Source organism: Alligator sinensis, unplaced genomic scaffold (assembly GCF_000455745.1).
Source record: "Alligator sinensis unplaced genomic scaffold, ASM45574v1 scaffold628_2, whole genome shotgun sequence".
Classification (NCBI taxonomy): Eukaryota; Metazoa; Chordata; order Crocodylia; family Alligatoridae; genus Alligator; species Alligator sinensis.
In genome coordinates this window covers 5517397-5525874 of record NW_005841833.1, presented here as the reverse complement: position 1 = coordinate 5525874, position 8478 = coordinate 5517397, and the positions used below count along the sequence as shown (strand labels likewise).

The following is an 8478-nucleotide window of genomic DNA, read 5'->3' as shown; positions in this document are numbered from 1 at the left end:
GCGCCCGCCGCCGCCGCCAATCCGCGCCCGCCCGCGGGAGGCAGCGCGCACCGGCCCCGGCCAGGCAGGCTCTGCGGGGGCAGAATCGTGACCCGAGGGGACAGCATTTGCTGTGGATGCCCCTTCCTACAGCCTGGCACCGCCCAGAGGAGAGGGAAGGACAAGGGGGATGATGAGCGCTTGGAGGGGCTTCCTAGGAGGGGGCAGGAGAAGGGTTTACCACCTGCAGGGTGCAGAGAAGAGAATAGGGATTTATTATTGACTCTTTCCTAGATTTCATAGATCTTTAGGGTCGGGACAGACCGCAGGAGATCATCGAGTCCGACCCCCTGCCCTGGGCACCAAACTATAGTCTCCCCAGTGGATCTGTGCTCCTTGCCGGTTGTCTGCAACAGGAGTTTCTGTAATTGCCATCCCCGTTATGGCTTCTAAGTGTCCCTGGTCCATCAAGGAAGCCTTCCTCACCCTCTCTTTATACCAGCTAAACATTCACCACCACTCTGTGCTTGTGGGCGCTGTCTGCTGTAGGTGAGTACCCAACATGAACCCTGCATGCCCCAGGAGGCTGGGGGGGCACGGCGACTGCCCACAGGCAGCCACAGCAGTGTTGGTGGGGGGCGGGCAGGGGAGTGAGTCTGTGACCAGTGGTCACAAGAACAAGGGGTCACAACGTGAAACGAGCAGGCCGGCAGTTTAAAACCAACACAAGGATGTTCTTGTTCACCCAGCAAGTCATTAAAGCATGCTTCCACCGCACCCGGTGCCCACAAACTCATGTCCACCAGGTGCGGTGGAAGCAGCGAGTTCAGCCAGATTCACAAAGGGATTAGACACATGCTTGGAGGAAAGGGGCATCCATCCCTATTGAGCACAGGAGCGAGGGGCACGGCCTCTGCTGAATCAGACCTTCCTGGACCTTCAGTGCTAGAGGCTGCAAGGGAGAGAGGAGCAGGGCAAAAACCCTGGGTAGACCCAGTCACTCCGCTCTCTGCCCCCGTGTGACACGTGAGACTGGGCAAAACGGACCTATGGTCTGACCTATCGATGGCAATTCTTATATTCATAGATGATGTTGTAGCTGCAGTGGTCCAGAAATTATGCAAGGCAAGGGTTTCTTAGGGTGATGTCTGTGATTGCACCATGTTTTCACCCTAAGAAATCCTTGCCTCTCTCATAAATGAGAAATGCAAGCAGCAAGGACAGCAGCAGGGCAGTGCCAACGCTGCCTGCACAGACGCAAGTTATTTACCATGATCTGATGGGTAATCATCAGCACCCCCATTACCCACAGATACATGCCTGCAAGTCGGTCCCAGTGACTAGCCCCGCCATTCTGTGCTGCAAGAACTGTCATGTAAGCCACACAGTGGGGGGTGGCTTTTATTAATCCCAACCTTTATTAATCGGTCTTTATTAATACTATGATCTCAGTATAAACTCTGACAACATAGGCTCAAAAATCTGTACGCTGCAGAAGTGAAATTGGGCTCAAGCCATTTACCATCAGGTAGCCCACAGGAAAAGCCTACTGCATTTGCGGGACATCCTCTGTAACACAGAAGACGTGGTATCCAGGAGGTAATCCACTGGGATATCACATTTTACCTAGATCTGAGCCTCTTGGAAAGGACAGATGGGCCAAATGCTCAGCAGAGGTAAGTGCTCTGCCGACCTCCCCATGAGCCACTCATCTGTAAGGCCTTTCTGCACCTGTAATGATCAGAGAAATGATAGTGGCTTGAGCAGGGCCAGACTTTGAGGGCCCATGGGTGTCTGCTGTAAAAACTGAGGAGGGAGAAACAGGCGGTTTCATTAACACATTTCCTGCGTTTCTCTTCCCTCACTCATTGCTCCTGAGGACATTTCCATAGAAACAGGATCTTTGTTCCTTAGCAGTCCGGCTTCCACTAACAACACACAGCATCAGAGAGGAGGGTAGCTGCAATCAGCTCCATTGTGTGTTAGAAAGGGGTGGCCTTCCAGCTCCGGCCATTCAGCAGCTGGACCTCAGTTTCCTTGATTAAAAGGTGAAGGTAACCCTGGCTGCACAGGGACCAGGTGAGGTGTCTGTTCATGCCAGTAAAGCACGCTGAGATGCTCAAATAAGACAAGGCATCCTCCACACGACTGATGCATTGATGTGTCCTCATGGCCTTCAGTGAGTGTGGCAAACTCCATCCACACTGGAGCTGGGACTGCAGCCAGACCTGGCCTTCCTGAGAAGAGCTGGCAATGGATAACCACGCATCCTCACCGCTTCTGATCACAGCTCTCTCTCCCCCCCACTACATTGGCCGTCATCCATACCATGAAACTCAAATGGCTCTGCTTGAGTGTCTTCGTGCAACCTCCACTGATTGCTGCGATCTGCAACCTCCACTGATTGCTGCGATCGTAGCACTGGAACAGGCACCACCAGTCATCCCTTCAAACCCTTCCTGGCAGCCACTTGTCAACCGCTCCTTCATGGAATCAGCCCCATCAGATACTGGACTCCTCGCCCCTCCTCTGCCCCTTCTTGGAGAGCAGAGCCAGAGTTAACAACAAGAAAGGTTCTCTCCAAACAGGGAGCAAGTGCGATGACATCCAAGCGGGGTGTGGAAGCACGTCCAAGGGACAGCTCCTGCCCTTGCATGCTGCGGTGACTCATGTTGCAGTGACTCATCCGTGTACATGTATGTCTCTGAGGCCCAGAATGGTTTAGATCTGTTCCCTGCATGTCAAGGCTCCCTCCCTGAGAAGCCCCTCCATTGCTTCACCAGGAACTGGCCTGGCCTCCCAAGAGGTGTATTCTAAGTGCTCTGTGCCTGCGGTTAGCTGATGGCCACATACCTCTGCTGATTACGGCCCCTCCCTCTCCAAACACCTTCATGGCATTAGTCCCAGCAGGATGTGGCACTGCAAAGATCAATGACCAGGAAACCACAGGCCTGATGCAAATAATAATACATCCTACTCTACAGCCCATGTAGAGCACAGGGTCTCTAGAGCGGCTGCATGACCCGTCCTCAGTTACTGAAAGGAAATAAAGTCAACCCTCTCAGGAGTTTGCTGAGGTACTTCAAATTGGCTGATTTTTGCTCCATATTTGTTGCTAAAGCAGGGAGGGGTCCAGCCTAATGAAGTCATGTATCACATGTGTCACTCTCAGCACTGCTCCAGGGTACAGCAAGTGATGGCTCACTTTTATTTTGATTGAATTAACCCAAAAGCAACTTTTGCTACACCCTCTTGAAGCACTTCAGAGCCCCCCAACCCACCATGCTGCAGCAGCTGGCCTCTGGGCGGCCTATAATCCTTGATTTCATTCTCCTAGGATCTTTTATTTTCAACCAAAGTCAAGAAAAGGAGACAGGCCTTATTCTTCCCATTTTTTTATAGGGACCGGTCATTCTGGTTACCTGCGGGTGTCCCACCGGTGGAGAAGACAGCCATAGCCAAAATACTTCGGGGAACTGTGACAAATAAGCTTGGCTGCTTTCCAACACTTGTGGGCTAGGATCCAGATCGACGGAGAATTCCCCTTGTTCAGGTACTGGCATTCATATTTTTGTGTTGGCTAATGAGAGAGGTGCTCAGCACAATGCAGCATATGCAGGGACAGCCTCTGGCTCGCATCCTGAACCGACTGGAAGTGCCTGGAGACCTGACTGCCGGCAGCATTTCTTTCACCATCTCGCCCACTGAGAGATTCGGTATCTTTCCAGATTGGCCCCAGTTGCTCACGCAGCGACATCAAAAAAAACAGCCGCTCCTCGTGCGAAGGGGGCTGGAGTCACAAGGTGGAGCCATTGTGTTTGTTTTGCTACAGGAGCTTTCTGCTTGGGGAGAATCTGAATGACAGTGATGGAGGGGGCGAGGCTGAATAACTGATCCAGACAGTGTCCCCCATCATAAAAGATTGCACGAGCTGCTAAATAAGAATATGGGGGGAAGTGACAGACCAGATGCTACATTAGGAAAGAGGCAGGTGTCAGGAGGCTGAGTGGATGGCCTGGAGACCCACAGGGACGATGCATTTAATCCCACATCAGTCCTAGCCCCACCCCAAACTGAAAGCCCTTCTCATTGCCACCTGCTCTCATCTTTCTTTCTCATATTTCATCCTGCTGCCTTCTCATAGCTCAAATTCACATCTTTTTTCCCCACTCTACTAGGGGGAAAATAAAGATAAAGCCTGTTCCTGAAAATTCACACAAATCCAAATGTCTTCCCCACCAGTTCTACCCCAGGAGACCTGCAGGGCCCATTGTCAGTCTAGCAGGAGCAGGAAACACAGACTAACAGGAATAATGAAAGCATCAACACCTCATAAAACACCCACCAGAGAAACTCCATGAAATCATTAACAGCTGAGCAAATCACCCGGGGCAGAAAAAGCTTGTCTCCTCATGTGACCTGGGGATGCAGCTAAGAGACACTGGAGTCAACACTGCATGAATATCCAATTTGGAGATTGAAAGCAGGGCAGATTTCCTGAGCTGCCAACAGCTGGGCTGATGTGGAAATGCCAGGCTGAGATCCCTGCACTGCTCCAGTCTGCAGAGCTCCTCTGATCAGGACATGGGACTCTGGAGACAACAGACAGCAGGGAGAGAAGAGATGGCTTTGCAGTTCAGGATGGGACTGGGTAGCCAGGCTTCCTGCACTCCCAGTCTGTCCATACTGCTTCTGACAGTGCCCAGTGGGGGACTGTGTCGGCTCTGCTGGGAAGAAACACACCGCCATTAAGTCCTGTTACACACGTGCACTAAATGCCAAACAATGTAAGGTAGCCACCACTGCAACAGCACTACGTGTACACCCAGGTGGTACTGGGGGACGTGCAAACTTGTCACATTTTTTTCAACATGTGGCATGCATGAAGCAAGAGGGCAGGGCCTATTCTCACAGCTACCCTCCCTGGCACTGGTCAGAGGCAGGGCAGACTCATCGCTGTGCAGTGCCTCCATTTCCCTATCCATAAAATATAGAACACAGTATTGCTCTGCCTCCCAAAGATGCTGAATGAGCTGCTGGCCCACTGCATCCTTCCAGGGCCGGAGTCCCAGGCTGGCAGAGCTGGTCCCAGAACAGGTTTTACAGTTTTGTGGCTGAAACCAAAAATCAAGACAAGAATCTGGTTTAAATAGAACTAAGACAGAAATATCAGGGGGCAGGGAGGGGAGGGTTACAGCTAAATGAAAACCAAATCTTCTTGGCTCAACTTGAAACCTTTCATTTGATTCCAAACAAAATATTTTGTTTTATTTGGGGCTTATTTAACCCATTTTTGAGCTTTGGTTAAATTTAGGTTAGCATTCAAAAGGAAAATGCCATTTGGAAGCACGAAGTTTAGAAGTTCCATCTCAAAAAATGTCCAGATGAAATGTTCTGAAATGTTTCCTCTGTTTTGTTTCAGGCACGAACTGTTTGTCATCTTTTACTTGAATTTTTTAATCACTTTAGTCCAGCCGAAACTCTGCTTATCAGTAAATTGACGATTTGTTGGAGAAAATGTCCTCCAGCTGTGCCGACAGGGAAACCCTAACAGACCTGGCAGAGGCAAGTTCTGTCTTATTGAGTTGTGTGAGATCTTCAGACCTGAACAAACACCACACGAGATGCGGTGTTGATCTGAGTGTAATAATTAATGGCTCTTTCAGCTTCAGCCAGTAAAGACATGATCACTAGCAATGTAGGTGTGGATGTGTATCTTTCTGGGTCTGCATTCAGGCCAAAGCCTGCAGTCTTTACTCGGGCAAAGCTCCCACTGGACCCACCATGGACTTCAGATACTGGTTTGTATTTGGGAGTGTTCTTTGTTATAGGATCGCGCAGAGCAAGACAGTGGATTCCTCTTCAAGCAGGCAGCTAGAAACCTACAAACTGGCAGATTCCCTGTATCAAAGAAGTAGTACTTTTCCCAAGTGAAACTGCAGGGCAGTTTTATGAGGCTATCAGTGCCCTGCCTGACTTAATCTACCTGGTCCAGTAGCGTTTCTAAAGAACCTACCATCACAGCACCCACTATCATCATCTCTGTTGCAGTTCTTCCCCTGAGCAAAGGGCTCATGTGGTGACGGCTGTGTATTACGTCAATATGTTATCTGTACAGACAGTCCTCAGACGTACGACACAATTGGTTCCTGAACACCCCCCCCACCCTTAAGTCGAAACGTTGTAACTCGGAACCAATTTTCCCATAGGAAACAATGTTATAAATGGAGAATTGGTTCCTGAACCAAGGCCCAATACCCTATTTTCACCAAAAATAACCCAGAATTTTGTACTCAATCAATTATAGATGAGTAATATAGCTACATTAATGTATTTATATTGTAAATAGCAATCATATTGATTTGGAAAAACTTCTTTGAGGAGACTCTGCTAGACATTTTGAAAGGCTCTTGGTTGGACTTTTTGAAGGGTTCTTGGCTGGAGTCTTCTCAGGAGTCCCGGCTGCAGGTTTTTCTGGAGTCTTGTCTGCTTTTCTTAAAGAAAGTGTCCAAGGAAGTTTGTGTTCCTTGGGAGGAAACACATCCCAAGTTTGTGTTCCTTGGGATGTGTTCTCCAGGGAGATGGGTGATGCAGTGAACTTGTTCATTGACATGGCTTGGCGTTAGATCAAGTGTTGTAAAGTCAAAACTGACATCAGAAGGTTGAAACAGGTGTCAATTTATAAACACTGTAAGTACGAAACATTGTAACTCGTAACGATGTAAGTTGAGGACTGCCTGTATAGTGGTACTATACGGCACAGTACAGTACTCCCGTATAGTAGGAGCCCATGGTGCGAGGTTCTGTGCAAACACTGAGCAAAATGGTTCCTGCCCGAGAGCTTGGAATCAACACAAAACAAGAGGCAGCAGCTGGACACAGACCAATGTGAGTGTAGCAGGAAGCAGTGAGATCGTCTCTATGCACCCCCTGCCCAGCTTCATCAGAGTCACCATCTCTGTCATGCCACCATCCAGGTTTATGGCCAGATCTCCTGCAGAACTCAGTTCCTAGTAAGGTCAGTAAACCACATGGCCATATTTGAAAATGTGCCTCACTCCCAGCAGTTGCCACTGGGGAACAGAGGTTTTTCAAATCTGGTGGCTTTGCTTCAGTGCCTAGATGGAAGCTGGGCTCTTTGCCTGTCTTATGCTGAAGGTCAGGCCGGATGGTTCCTTCTGGCTTCACCTGTGCATGAGTCAATGACAACCCCAGGCCCTTCACACTTACCCTTAACAGCAGTTCTTTGCAACATTTCATAAGGACTCTCCATGCTTCTCACGCTCATTATGAGTGCTACCGAGGTCACCTCCACTGGAGTATCTGTGTGGAGATAACACATGTTAAAAAGACTGATCCACTGGGATGCACTCATTTTGCTTAGATAGAGCAAGTTAAGACTTAATAAACACAACATGTTGAGCTTTGGAGTGACGTAAATGTGCAGCCTGTGCAATCAGATAAAGCACCAAGAGACTGGAAGCCCTGGGGAGCAGAAAGATGATGGTTTCTTATAAAGGAAACACTGGGGTTCCTGTACAGAAGGATTTTTTGCATCTGAAATCTTCAGCCCTGTCAATCTGTCTGTATCACTCCTAGCAAATTCACATTGGATGGGCAGCTGCGAGTCATGTGCTGAGAGTACACAGAAAGGACCTGTCACTTCCCATCATTCACTGGGGAAGGACTTATCTCACTGGAGAGCTCTCCCGGCTGGGCAGGACCCTGCCGCTATTTGCACTCTGGCACCTTCCAGAGAGTTTTAAAGAAAAAAGTAGTCCCTAATGATAGGCACTTGGGTCTTGACGCTGCACAAGGGGGCAGAGAGTCAGCTAACCTGTTGCTTCTGCCCACAGGAAGTAAAGCAATGAGCTGAGCTGCCCCAGCTGACTTCACTCTTCCTTGGAAAGCTCAAGGAGGCTGATCTGCATCTGCTTGGGAACACGGCCCGTTGGTTACACAGCTCTAGGAGCTTTGTACTTCTCTCAGTGGCCTGCCTGTGGCATCTGCATTTCCCTTAAGCCTGAGGGAGATGAAAAATGGGGGTGGTGCATTGGGGGTCACTTGCAGTCCAGGCAAATCCCGCTAGTCACTGAGAGATGTGCACACACCACACACGCAGGCCCTAACCAGATGCCAGAGACACAGCAGTGACCCTCTCCTCTGCCCCAATGCCACAGCCCTCCTTCAGAAAGAAGCGACCTGGGATGCATCTCCAGGAACAGGGTACAGGCTGCATACACAGTCCTCAGGGCTGCCTGCTGCACTGAAGCATCAGGGCCTTCTGCTTCCCAAAAAATAGCCCCCAGCAACATGAAGGAAAGTCTCCATGCACTAGGACTAGGACTGAGACATTTAGGACACCCAAACACTTGCGGTCAATGCAGTCACACCTGCCACAGTAGTGAGTCTTATTCTAACCAGCAGTGGGAGGTGGTGCACAGCTCTACACACACAGAGGACAGCTTCTCTCTTCCAGGCTTGCTTCCAGCCTCTTCT

At 49.7% G+C, this 8478-nt stretch overlaps 1 protein-coding gene across 1 annotated transcript in view; it reads right to left on the bottom strand.

Annotated features, from left to right (window-relative positions):
* Nucleotides 1-8478, bottom strand: part of SGSM1 (small G protein signaling modulator 1) — an 81983-nt gene that overhangs the window by 50578 nt on the left and 22927 nt on the right. Inside the window, exons 3-4 of the mRNA XM_025199486.1 lie at nucleotides 7210-7302; nucleotides 4325-4703 (exon numbers count right to left, since the gene is read on the bottom strand). The gene's annotated coding sequence lies outside the window, so the exon portion shown is untranslated. The remainder of the gene's footprint in view (nucleotides 1-4324; nucleotides 4704-7209; nucleotides 7303-8478) is intronic.